General features: G+C 34.7%; 1 long non-coding RNA gene across 2 annotated transcripts in view; it reads right to left on the bottom strand.

Moving 5' to 3' along the window:
* LOC126913293 (uncharacterized) overlaps positions 1 to 10,671 on the bottom strand; it is a 55,995-nt gene extending 45,324 nt beyond the window's left edge. For both annotated transcript variants that reach the window (XR_007708212.1, XR_007708213.1), the window contains exon 1: positions 10,576 to 10,671. This is a non-coding gene — a long non-coding RNA (uncharacterized LOC126913293). The remainder of the gene's footprint in view (positions 1 to 10,575) is intronic.
* Positions 10,672 to 14,020: the final 3,349 nt, after the last annotated feature.

Raw genomic sequence — 14,020 nt, forward strand, 5'->3', positions numbered from 1 at the left:
TGGAAAGTATCCCATTGATTTCAATGAGCTTTTGGATCATTGACTTTACTGTTTGCACAAATATTTCTAAAGGATTTGGATAGTAAATACCATATACTTTAGAAACACTACATTGTAAAAAATATCTTCACATTTCTGTGTGTTGCACTATTTACAAAATACAGTAAAAAATGTAAGACTATGTCAAGTCATACAATTTTAGAAGTGTTATAAACTTTAGTGGGAAATATAACATTAAAAGCAAATTAAAGTAATTCCACTACAGAGCTGGTCAGGACTGCTTTGCAAAATCATTTCAGCTGAAAAAAAAATAAAGCAAATGAACCAAAAGAGAAACTTTTTGCAAAGAATGGCTGACTTTGAGGAATGTAACTGTCGGTAAGGAATGTTTTTATTAAATTTTGAAATGGTCAGGATAGTTTCTGTAAATATTGGTGAAGTAATAAATACTGGCTTTGATTTCTTTTACATGGAACTTAATTATAGAAACACAGATAATTCAAAAGAGTGTTTTGAAATTATTGAAAGGAAACTTTTTCCTTTCCTTTTTCCTTTCCTTTTTCCTTTCCTTTTTCCTTTCCTTTTTCCTTTCCTTTTTCCTTTCCTTTTTCCTTTCCTTTTTCCTTTCCTTTTTCCTTTCCTTTTTCCTTTCCTTTTTCCTTTCCTTTTTCCTTTCCTTTTTCCTTTCCTTTTTCCTTTCCTTTCCTTTCCTTTCCTTTCCTTTCCTTTCCCCTTTCCTTTCCTTTCCTTTCCTTTCCTTTCCTTTCCTTTCCTTTCCTTTCCTTTCCTTTCCTTTCCTTTCCTTTCCTTTCCTTTCCTTTCCTTTCCTTTCCTTTCCTTTCCTTTCCTTTCCTTTCCTTTCTTTTCCTTTCCTTTCCTTTCCTTTCCTGAACGGAAAGTATTTTCCTATCTTTGACTTGATAAAAATGTGTAAAGCTTCAGCTATGCATGGCAGAGGAAAAGTTTCCCTGTATTGCATTTTTCAAAATTTTGGCTGTATCTATCTATTACTAAGCAATATTTTCGCAGTTTACAAGTTTGCCTTTTCATCCCTAGATATTCAGGTATCATTTTGCTACAGACACACTAAAAGCCTTAGGTATGAATTGTTGGCAAAGTCACAGATAATGTAAACAAAGGTGATTATACTGTGGAGCTCCTCATGAGACAGCAATCCAAGCAGGTGGCTTAGCCCCAGGAACACAAAATGAGAGCATGACACCTCTTTTATCACTGTGCTATATTAAAATGCTGGTAGCCAAATGCAGAGAACCAAACAAGGAGTTCAAAGGCAGGAGGGGGTTTCACATAATTTTAAAGGAGAGAGAGGAACAAAAAAACAGGAGACAGTGAAAACAGAACAAGAATTACTTAAATACAGTTGATATTGAAATAAACTGCAAAAGATGAATCATAAATCTCATGCAGTCACTGTGAAAAAGCACCCACAGTTGGAAATTAGTTGAAATGTAGTATGGTGCAGCAGAGGGGAGCTAAGGAGAAGCTGTCTTCTGGTGCTCTCCTTCTGAAAGTGGTAATTCTGAGATCAATCCTAAGGAAAAAAGTAACTCAGACAAATGTTGACATCTCTTCTAAAGCTCAGCGTTATAATTAGCTCTGCCTTGTAATTAGTTTATACAGACACACACAGACAAAACTGCATCAAAACAAAATAATTGTGATGAGGCAACTTAAGCTGACAAACCTGGGAGGTTCAGCCAGTGACTGTCATTTAACACAGCCATAAGAGACCCTGAAGCTATATTTCTTCCCCACACAAAGTGAAATGCAGATCTGCCAAGAAACTGAAACTCTGGTCTGGAATCACGTTGGGAAGGGAGGACAGAAGTCATGTACACAAAATGAGTGCACTAAATAAGATTTAAAGTTGCTCTTCAGGTATCACTGAATCCCAGTGTGGGTGTGGGGCTGACTATTCACTATGAGTGGGACTAAGTGAAGCCTAAGCATCTGTGAATTCATAACTTAAAGAAAAAGGACACACTACAGTCTGCAATTTTCTTTCTGCAGTTTTCTTTCAAGAATGATGAAACTGAAAAAGATCAGATGAGGTGTTCCTCACTCTTCTCCTGTGCCTAACCTGCTATCCCTTTTTTGTTTGTTTTATTAAAAAAACATCTTAACTGGTATACCCAACAAATGTCCTAAATTTTGTGAGCTCAAAAGTTTAAGAAACTGAAGAAATCATCTTTTTGAAAGTGATATTGCAAGCCAAAGATTTGTTTTTAAGTAGCAATGGAAAAATAAGAAATTTCTGCTCTTTGAAAACAAAACAAAACAAAAGCCAAAGACTTGCTTCATAAAAGGAAAGCAAACTAAAATAAGAAACTTAAAGCAAACTAAACAAGAAAGGCTGCAACCCACCTCATAGGTATTTTTTTTAACAGTTCAGAGAAGTGATCATCTTTTCTCCTGGGCAGACAGAAAATGGTAAGTTTTTTGTTTGTTTGTTTGTTTGAGACTTTATGATATTACATCAGTACAAACAATGCATATTAACAGGGAATTCAAAGCTAATATTGAGCTAAAGGATGATTTGATAGAGGACAGCAGCTGGACAACGTCATGGTCATTCAATAACATGCAATTGCTTCACTATCTTGGCACTTCCATAAGGAACAGCATTAGCATTTTAAATTGGATCAGGCTTGTGCTTTTGAAATGAAGCTCCTTAATTCTCCCCACATACAGCATTTAGCTGTGTGTCGTGGAGCAGTATAGGAGTGCAGGAGTTGATAAAGCTGAACCAAAATCTTCTCCCCGGGAGGGTGCACAATGTGTTAAAACAGCGAGTGGGTGTTCAGTCCTTGTGAGCAGGATAGAGCCTGCCCAAATGTTACCAAAACACAGGCAGTTGGATGACTGATCCACTACATCAAATGTTTCAGTCCTCTGACTGGCTCCTATTATTTCACTTTACTTAGTGAAATCCGTTAGAAAAATCCATAGCTGTAGAAATCCATTGGTACAACCATTAAACTAATCATGTTATTCAGCAAAGAATAGATGCAGATTATTGCTTTATTCTGTGCAAACTTCAGTGTTATCTTTCTGTCTTGCACAGAGATGCTGGAGGTATTTTTGTGTGTGTGTTTTCACAATGTTTTTGCCATTGCTTCTCAGTAAGAATAATACAGTAAGAAACAATAACCTAAGCTTACGTTATTGCTTTTTATGGTTCACATGAAACAAATCGATAGCAGATTAACTCTGAACATTTGGCAAGTCAAATACAAATTAACTGAATTTGGAATATTTATCTTATTTGATTGTCTAAGTACTGTTCTTGCTTGTCTTTACCAGCTGTGAAACAAGAAAGTCATTTTGTCTACACTTGTGTCTGTGAGAGAGGAAGAGCAAGATGAGTTTTCCAAATGAGTGTTTTCAGTTCTTTAGGTAAGGACAAGAGAAACACCAAACTTGATCTCACCATGATGGATCTCAACAGTTTCAACCTAATCACAATAAATCACAACTAGACAAATGATGACAGTTGATTAGATTTTTTTTTTTTTTTCCAGGGGAAAGTAGCATGTTCTCATAATTATATCTTTGTAGTAGACTGTCAATTTTGTCTTGTTTTGTTTTAGAAAATCAAAACAATAAAAAACAGATGTTCCAAACATCATAAGATGGATTTTTTCTATTTCTCTTGAAAACCCCTGCTTGAAAATTTATTGTAGATATTAATAATATAGGTAAAATACCCAAATCAGTGATAAAATATTCATTTACAGAAAAAAATGTAGCATCTGGTTCACATAGAAGATACTTTTTTTTTTTTTTTTTTAATTCTTCATTAAGAATAAAGTAGGAATTGTTTTAGTCTTATTCCAGTTTGGAATGAAACTACATACCAAAATAATGGAATTTTCCACAGTGCAGAAATACTGATTTCCTTTACAGGCAAGTAAAAATGCAGTTTTCGTTGCAGTCATATATTTTAATTGTTATCCATTTAAAAGTGCATTGTTTTAAGATACTTACATGAGTATTCTCTTACATGAGTATTCTGTGCCAAATTATTATTTAATGTTTATATATCAGCCTATTCGTTCTACGTACAAACTAGCAGCTGACCATCATGACTTCTACTGAATTCATTCATTCCAAATTTTTGCTGTTCATTTTGGTCATGGGCTAGAAATTTAGCTAGGGTATAGTATTTTTTTTGCAGTTTTTCACTTCACTATATTGCTTTCTACCCGCTGAGGAGGTACTCTGCATAGTTCAATAATTGAAGCTTAACATTTTCATAAAATGAAAGTGATTAAACTGGATATCTTAACCTGCAGGAGAACAAATACAGCCATGGACTAATAATTTTCTTGTCTGTGTTCACTGAAAAATCATAATGTATATTAAAATCAACTAATTCACAGAATCTCAGAATGGTTGAGACAGGAAGGGACCTATGGATATCATCTGGTCCAACTCCACTATTCAAACAAGGCCACCTAACTGTGTCCAGGTGACTTTTGAAGATCAAAATGTGCTCTTTTTTTTGTTTGTTTTTTTCCTGACTTTCAGTGACTTTTATTTTTAATTTTAATTTTAATTTTTTTTTTTAACATCTATTCCATCTTTTGTTTGTGTGATGACACCCATTATGGCTTCAAGACTGCATCATTAGTAATTTTAAGTAGCCTGATCTCTTCTCAGCTCCCTCTCCTAAATTTACAGAATCACAGAATCATCTAGGTTGGAAGAGACCTCCAAGATCACCGAGTCCAACCTCTGACCTAACACTAACAAGTCCTCCACTAAACCATATCACTAAGCTCTACATCTAAACGTCTTTTAAAGACCTACAGGGATGGTGACTCAACCACTTCCCTGGGCAGCCTATTCCAATGCCTAACAACCCTTTCAGTAAAGAAGTTCTTCCTAATATCCAACCTAAACCTCCCCTGGCGCAACTTTAGCCCATTCCCCCTCGTCCTGTCACCAGGCATGTGGGAGAATAGACCAACCCCCACCTTTAAGCACAAGTTCCACCATTGTACAGGTGTTCCTCATTGTGCAGGCTCTATTTATCCCAAAAGTTTTCTTCTAATCCAAAACATTAAAATCCCTTCTGCCTTACCAGGATTTTCTCTCCCTTGGATACTAGGACCATGAAGAAAACACCGTAGTGATTCAACTTTCTCACTCTTATCAAAAGGTGTATTATATTTTTCCCAAGATCTGGTCTTTTTTCTGGTATTAGTAACTATATGTGTATAATCACTATATCTTCTCAAGTACTCCCCAGAGATTAACTAGATTCCTCAAGAGCTTTTGCTTGTAACAGATGCATCATTATGTGCATAAGCCTCTATGCAGCCCTCACTGGCATTTTACAGTCCGTTCTTCATATACCTTGTAGTCACTCCTCTGGGCTGGCTTTTTCTGTCATTACATATATTAAGATCTTGACATCTCTATCAGATACTATTGCTTTTTATACTTTTTGTGTATTGCATATCAAGAATCAAACTGTCTGGATGTTTTGCAAAGTGTTTGTGTGCGTTCTGTGTACATTGGCTGGCTGTGAACATGCTAATCGATATCATATTTAAGAATTGCAGCCTTGTTTTGTCTTTTAATACTCTGCTAGAATTGACTTTGCTTTACTTTTTAATATGTGCTTTTGCTTCATATTTACTATGAGCTGATTTTCTCACTCAAATGTCAGTAGTTGTTATTTTTTAGATTTTTTTTTTGGCGTTCTTTTCCAAACATTTTGATTGTTTCTGGCAAGTCATTTGTCATTTCCCTGTGTAACATTAAATGCCAAAATCATCCCTGATGATTTTACAGAAGAGATGAATCTGCTTTTTCTCTGTATGTGTAGGTAACATAATTTAATTGATTAATTATTTAAAAGCCCCCACACTTTTCTAGATAATGTGCTGCCCTTAAACTTTAAAGTGTGATTTTATAGTTTTAGACTTCTTTAGGGGAATGGCTTTTATCCTTCTGAAGAAAATTCCATGCTCAGAAATTAATGTCCTTAGCTAAATTATGAAAAATTTCTGTTAGTTATTCCTAAAACTAATAATCTATTCCTAGGATTCCTGGACCATATGTATTACCCAGTATTGCTAACACCAAACCAACTAGAGCTTACTTATTTGTCTTTCTTATGAGCTCACTTTAATATAAGTCAAATTAAATATGGATAACAAGAAAAAATTCTCTTTCTTACTGCCATTTCACTGGTGGAATCTTTGCATCTACTTATTAAGTTACAACAAGGAATTTAGACAGCTCAGTGGGATATAAAACACAACTAGTGCTGTAATACAGTAATAGCATATATATCACCAAAGGACCAATATCTTCTGACTGAACAAATTACTGAACTACCCTTCAAATGCGGTATTTTATTTAGAACTATTTTTTACTCTGTTTTGTAGATTAAATACACCTTATATCATTATCCTCATACATAATGACTATACCCATATAGTGTCTTTATTGTTTTTGAGAATACTGCTTTCTATGAATATCTGCCGTACAAAATAGCAATAATTTTCCAAACTTGTGAAAAATGTGATATCTGCTTCCACCTGATTTTAAATGGTGACAGTAGATACAGAAAACTGCTTCAGTAACTAAGTTCCTATTCCAAAATAACTGAAAAGCAATGACAATCAAGCTCCAAGGCATGACATCTGTTAACAACTTGGATTCTGCACCACTGAGTTTCAAAGAGAAATAAAGGACAGAAGTTGTTCTAATAACACTGTATTGTGACCATGATGACAACAAATATAAGACACATTTCAGTGCTCTGTACAAACTTGGTTTAACAGTCCTACTAAACCAGCTGTTTCATGTACTGAAAATAATGAAATTTCCCTGTGTAGTTTGCAATTCTTCATAGACTATGCAAACTAAATACTAATCTGGATTTACAGTTCCTGTTTTACAAAAGTAAATCAGGGAATATGGACCATTTTGTGTAACCAACTTTCAGAATGAAAAAGTATTTGAGAAAACACCATGTACTCTCAGTGAAAATACTTTCATTGTACTCTCATCTTCCAGTCATGCAACACTGCTAGGCCATATTTCCCAAGGGGGAACCCACACCAATCTCTTAAATGATGGACTTATTTTAAGTAAATCCAAATGACCTGGGATACATACAACCCTGGAGTAGTGAGGAGAAGAGGAAGTTAGGTATGATGTTAATTTTTCAGCAGAGGAATTTTCTATATTGCTTGTTAAAAATATGTTCTCCCTCAAAGACTGCATAGATGCATCTGCTGAGCATATTCTGTTTAATAAAGCCAACTAATCTTGCTGTGGTAATTTAAGATGATCCACTTCAAATAATATAGTAAATCCTTTGGGCAGAGGTTGCTGCCCCAAGAACAGAGCAGAGGAACTGAAAATGTTCATGTGCTCAGCTGCTTTGGAAACACTTCTCACATCACATCTCAAAGGGGTAGTGCAGGCAAATTTGTTATTAAGAGACAAGCTTTTGCATTGAGGTTGTATTGAGATTGTATTGAGAAGTGTGAAACATATATTCCAGTCTGGTAACTCTTTTGTGCCTGACTGGTGTTTCTGCAGTGGCAAAACCTGAGATGGCAACTACCTGACCTTTAGGTCAGCTTAAGATTCATGGAGTCTGTCTATCAAAGCCTTTACTTTCAGCAATGCAACAATTAAGTGTTCTATGCTTCACTGGAGCTAAAACATCAAGTCTATGTACAAAATAGCTAGGAGAGAATTTTGAAGGGAGCTATATCCAATTCATCAACGAGGAAGAGAAGAGACAGTTTTTCACTCCATCAATTTCTGAAGAACCCAGCAAGTATGAGAGTCACTCTACTTCAAGCATATGTGGAGTCCCCCCTAACAGAAGTAGCTCAGCAGTGCAGTACGTCAGAAAGCACTTGTGAACATGACCTAAAAGAGAAAAGCAGAAGTCGGGAATTTTGAGAACATTACTCTAACTGCCAGTACTTTGCATTATAATTTGAAAATTTACATTTTGAGTGCAGGAGACTTTACAAAACCTTTTATTCATCCTTTATCGTTAGAAGTTCTGGAAAATAACTTCTGGATCAAATTATTTCAGAGTCTGATGTCTACCTCTGTAAAGCACTAAGACAATTCCTTGTGAAAAACAAACAAACAAACAAACAAACAAAACCCCACTCTCTTATATCTTAAATAAAAGGGGGGGGGGGGGGGGGGGCTGGGCGAGGGGAGCGAATAATACCATAGAAATATATGTCAAGAGTGAAACTGAGCATTTCAAATTAATTGAGCACTGTAACTAATTATGGTTCTTTTGAAAATCTCAGCTATAAAATTAAGCATTATTAAAAGCTTCATATACTAGATTTCTTGCATTTTCTTCATACCATCAAATAGACTTCTTTGTATATAAAACTATATAAAAAAAACTCTTAAAAAACAAAAAAAAAAGATTAAATTGAATGTGCTTTCTGTTTAAGAAATCAACCACTCAGAATATAAGACTGAAGTACAAAACAGTTTGAAAATTAGTAGAAACACTGACAGCGTTTGATAATCTGTCACAGATTCAATAAGGCAGTGGAAGGATCAAGCACATGCTTTGAGACAGAAATAGTGGAGTTAGGTATGGGTAACACAAATGTAGAGCTAGCCATATTTTGATAAGTCACACTGATCTATGTAGACACACTTTAACTGTTTTTAATGTCAACTGAATCCAGACTTTGCCACATTCACAAAGACTTAGCTCCTGGTAACCCCGAGTTCCGTAAATTCCTCTCAAGTGTCTCTGTACCTGGACTTTGGGTGCACAGGATTTGCACTAGCTCCAGAGTCCAATCAGGTCTTACACTGAAGATCTCGTAAGTCTCCCTGATTCCAAGCTGCTTCTGTGAAAACTCACTTGAAAATTTCTGACAACAGCCTTCTCACATCTTTTAGTAACCTTAAAATCCAATGCATTCATCATCTGATTCATCCTAATTTTTGATTATCCTCAATAAGTAGCATTCTGTGTGCAAGTGTACTCAAATGCATACTTTTCCCAATAAAATCACTTAAATTTGTATCTTGATTAAAAGATTTTAATATAAAATATAACATTCAGAATATTCAGTTTAGCATTCTTTTTCATCATCACATTTCATTTGCTACATTCTGAAAGTTAATACTAGGTATTTTCTAGGGGCAATTGTGTCTTTTTAGACCACTTACAAGAGAGAACCCTGAGCCAAGAAGAAAAAATAAGGCAATAGCATACTGTTTTCTGAATGGGAACAGGATAGAATGGAAATAATGTGGTAAGCAATTAATGGTCAAAGGGACAAAGTGATAAGAAATTTTTGACACTGTGAATTAAGGGTTAACAATTAAATTGCTTCTCATAATGTCGTTGAAAATAAATCTGGTAACATTTATAAATCAAATTCACGTAGGTAAAAAGACTAATCTACTAATTTCAGAGAAAGTAGGATAAACTCCAGAAATTTGAAAAATCCATATATGTATAACAGGAAGTTGACAATTAATGTAAGCTTCATTACATTATTTACTGTAATATTTACTGTATTTACCATACCCCGGTGCTTCCAAACGATTATTGCTCCCAGCAGGCTGGAAGTACAGGGTCAGCCTATACACACTGCAGTATGGTAAATGCTGAGCATATTGATTTAAAAGAGCTATCTTTTGGCACTCTCTTAGAGCTAATTTAAGATAAAAGGCTAGTTCTGCTCTCAGTTACTTAGCTGTAAATCAGAGGAGTATCATGGCCCTGAGGTGGTCTTAAAACTTGAACTAACTTATGTCAAGATCCTCAGATTTGTTTTTGAATTTATCTGAGGAATTTTTCTTATGAGTGGAGGAAATCAGTTTTCAAAATAAAGTAACATATTCTGTGAAATGCAGTTAATGTGCATTTCCCTCATTAAGAAATTAGTAGTTAAAAGAGCTCCTGTTTACATAAAAGATTCCAGTCCAGTACAAAAACATTATTTGTTTTACTTTCAGTAGTGCCTTTGACTTTGATTGGAATAATCCCGTGAATGGAGTGACGAGCGAAGTAGGAATGTATAACTGTATTCCTGGGTTTCAGTTTTAGCCAAAACTCATTAAAATCAGACGAAACTTTTTCACTGAGGCAAAGAGATTATGGACCAAGGTCCACTTATGGCAACAAGTATTTTAACCATCAAGAGAAAGATAAACATAAGATGTACTAAAATCACTTAAAACTGAAATCTTCAAGTTGCCTGGCTACCTGCATTTTGAACTGATTTGCAACATAGCTAATGTAAGTTTTACAAAGATTATTTTTTTTTTTTTTAGATCATTTTGCTAGTTGTATGACAAATCAGATATGCAGAATCTCTGTGTTTCAGACTACAGGAAGACAGAAAGAAAATTAGAGATGGCTTGTAGCATGTAGTCAGCATACTCTTAATAGAAACTAATATTTCAGTTGCTGAGATTAATGTACTCATTCTTTTATATTTTGTTTTGGACACTGATAAAGTGCCTTAGGCCTGGAAGATCTGACAATGAAGGGAGAGAAAGTACAGAATAACTACTTACCCAGATGGAATACCATTTCATCATTTCTTCCTCACAGAAAAAGTCAGAGGCAAAATAAAACTCTGCCACTGAACAAACTGACCAATGTATTTGTGTGTCCACAGCATAGCACTTAGTGCTATAAATGTCAGCACAGGGGACTTTTTTTTTTTTTTTTTATCTTGTTTCTTTCTGTTTCAGAGTCAGAGACAAATCAGACCACTCTCTGAGATAAATTTACCGAACAGAGGAAAAATTTCAGACATACCAATCTTAGAAGTTCACAAAGCTGGAATGTAGTCACAGTATTTATTTTGTGAATGAATCGTTTATTTATTTATTTATTTATTTATTTATTAATCTAAGGTCCAACAGCCTGTTATCTACTGGATCAAATACCACTGGTATTTATTGTAGACTTTTTCTTCCCAGTCCTACTGGACAAGACTTTGTTCCTCTAACAAATGTGCTGTTGTGTGGCACCTGCTGAATTTCCATACATACTATAGGTACTGTCCTGATTCCTGTTTCCATCTGCTTTCCCACAAGCATTCATTTTTACAAAATGCACTGCAGAATCCAGAATTTCTTGAAACTATGGAGTGTACAGGGAATTTTCAGATGGCTGCAAATGTACTCTATTCATTTTGCCAGACCCAGCAAACCAATTAAAATTGCCTTGAAATAAAAATCATACAAGAACAGATGGGCACCATTCATATTGTTTTCCTACTTATGAAGAAGTGTGGGAAAGCACTTAGCAAGCAATGAAAACTACTTTGTTAAAATGGATTTGAATAATAGTTATGAAATAGCTTTTCATATTTGCATGAGCTAAAATTCACACACTTGACAATTTACATTCAAAATACAGGCCATTTCCAGGATGTATATGGCTCATAGAGAATAAGCACAAACACACAGTAATCTGCAAATGGTATGATTTACAGTGGCTGCATCTTATAGAAAATATCATCTGTCCACTGGGACTTTTGCCATTTTATTGCTCAGACTACTCTCATATCATATAACTTCTGCAGAAAGAAATAAGATTTTCTATTGGGGACAAATATGCTAAGATATTCACATATTTAAATTTATTGGCAGTGTATGCACACATTTTGTCAATAGGAAATTGTAAGGCTTGTGGGTGTTTTTTGTTTGTTTGTTTAAACTGGTGTTAAACTAGGTGTCGTCTGCTGACAACTTCTGCTTTCTGCTTCAGATTAATTATTTACACTTGTAACCTTTCTTATCTGAATGAACATTTTTGCCTAGATGTTGTGTCCTGTTCTTTTCTGGCGTAATCCTAGGCTTTTTCATGATGCATATAAACAACAATAAAAATAATGGAAACTGCATTTACTATTTGAAAGAGTTGTGAATTTCAGTATCCAGGCTGCATTTAATGGAGGATTATTGAATTTCTGAGATTTGTAGAGTTCTTTCAATGTATGGTAGGGTAAGGACGACTTGATACTATAGATACTTGTGATTCCCATTTCATAGCTATGGAATAATAAAAGCCAGAAAATATTGACACAATCCATATGCTTGAATATTGAAATAATTACAAGACATACATTTCTTATATACTTCCCATTTGGTTGTTACAAAATGAATGGAAACATGTACCTAAGTTCTAAGTCATTTTTATCCTTGAATAGTTGCAACTCTGGACTGTGTTGCAAATATTTTTAATATCTATGAATCTTAAAACCCCATCATCCTTTTCTTTCCTTTCCAGTCACATCTATTTTATCCATAGTTTTACACTGCGATGTTGCAATGATAAATCTGTAGATTAACCCTAGTACCTGTGAAGGACAGTATTGATCTCGATAGTTCTACTTGCCTGGGAATCTGTCAGCTGATACATTATTATGGAGCTAGTACCATTAACTGCCTGAATAGATGTCACTAACCAATTATTAACTAGTCATTAACTAGCTAATGACATTAATATATGTCATTAACTAGTTCTATTAACAGCCTGAATGATTCCATGAATTACATTTTACTATGAATTACTGGTGTAATAATGATAACCTATGGGCCCTATAAATTATAACTATTTTAAAGGTATCATTTAAGAAATAATGCCTTTAATCAAAGAGATGGTCATTATCAGAGTTATAAAAATGACCCTAGATCATCACTAGTAAGTAAGTTTACTCCTTGTCCAGAAATTTTGTTCCTAACAAAATTCACTGCTGTAGAAAGATACAAAAACAACAGTGTTTTAAGAAGTATTAATAAGGAGAAAGCATGTCAAAAATATAGAACTGTAGTGTTTCAGAGGCTAGACAAACACTAGCTAATGGGGTATGGGGCAAAATAGTCTGCAAATCTGGACTGGAATGAAACTCCAAAATAAGATGAAAATATTCTCATTATTTCTACAAAGATTAAATAATATTAAACCACACTTAGTGATAAGAGTTAATAAAGAATTAGGTATGCTTGCGATTTCTGTTCTTTTCTTGTTACATCAGTGAACTGGCACCTTCCTCTAATTTCATTTTTATGAAATCATAAAATTTCAATTTTATGAAATGATTAATTGCTGGATGTAACGGAAGCAGTGGGCACTTGCAAATGAAATGGTGTGTGTTTAAAAGCAAATCCCTCTTCTGGTAGGCAGAAACTAGTGTAGTCTGAATGAAGAAAAAAAAAAGTGTATCCAGAAATCAAAACATTCCTTAATTGTTTATTTATGATACAAATGTTAATTGCCTTATGCCTTACATGGACTGTAGAATTGGACTAGTTAATTGGGCTGAGAAATGGCTAGCTCTGAAGGTGCAAGCTTAGGATAATTAAAATGCTTGCACCATGTTAACAGAACTCTCCTGTTGTGTGTGCTTAGAGGATATTGCCTTTTTTTTTTTTTCCTTTTCGTTTTCCCTCTCCCTCTCTCAAAAATATGTGGTTTCTACTATAAATGAAGAAATCCAAGGACAGAGCTTTGGCTACCTACCGATATCATGTGAGACAGATTTTCATGTGGATTTGAATGCATTGTGGGGAATGAAAGGACTACAACAGTCTGAATGACTTACGGTGATCCATTCAAAGCCTTATTTGCATCTGCCAGTACTAAACCAGACAGCAGGAGCCCTTAGTACTGCCAGGAAATAAAGTGCCCTCTAATTGCTTTTATGTTGATAGCAAGCTTTTCAGAACAAATCCATTACATAAAATATATCCTAGGTCGCTGAACAGTGCAATGGTCACATACCAAGTTTTAAGAAGGGTAACTGAACAGAAATCTGGGGGCTTACTGGGCTATCTATGCAGGGAAAAAAAAAAAAAAAAGAAAGAAAAAAAAAGTGAAGTTTCATTCTCACTTATCCTTATTCACATCAAGGTGGTTTTACTGCACACCAGCAGCATAAAAAGGGATGAAGTAGGTGTAAATTACAGTTATAACTACAGTGCAGCAATTCAGTAGTGTCAAAGCATC

Source organism: Cygnus atratus, chromosome 4 (assembly GCF_013377495.2).
Source record: "Cygnus atratus isolate AKBS03 ecotype Queensland, Australia chromosome 4, CAtr_DNAZoo_HiC_assembly, whole genome shotgun sequence".
Lineage (NCBI taxonomy): Eukaryota > Metazoa > Chordata > Aves > Anseriformes > Anatidae > Cygnus > Cygnus atratus.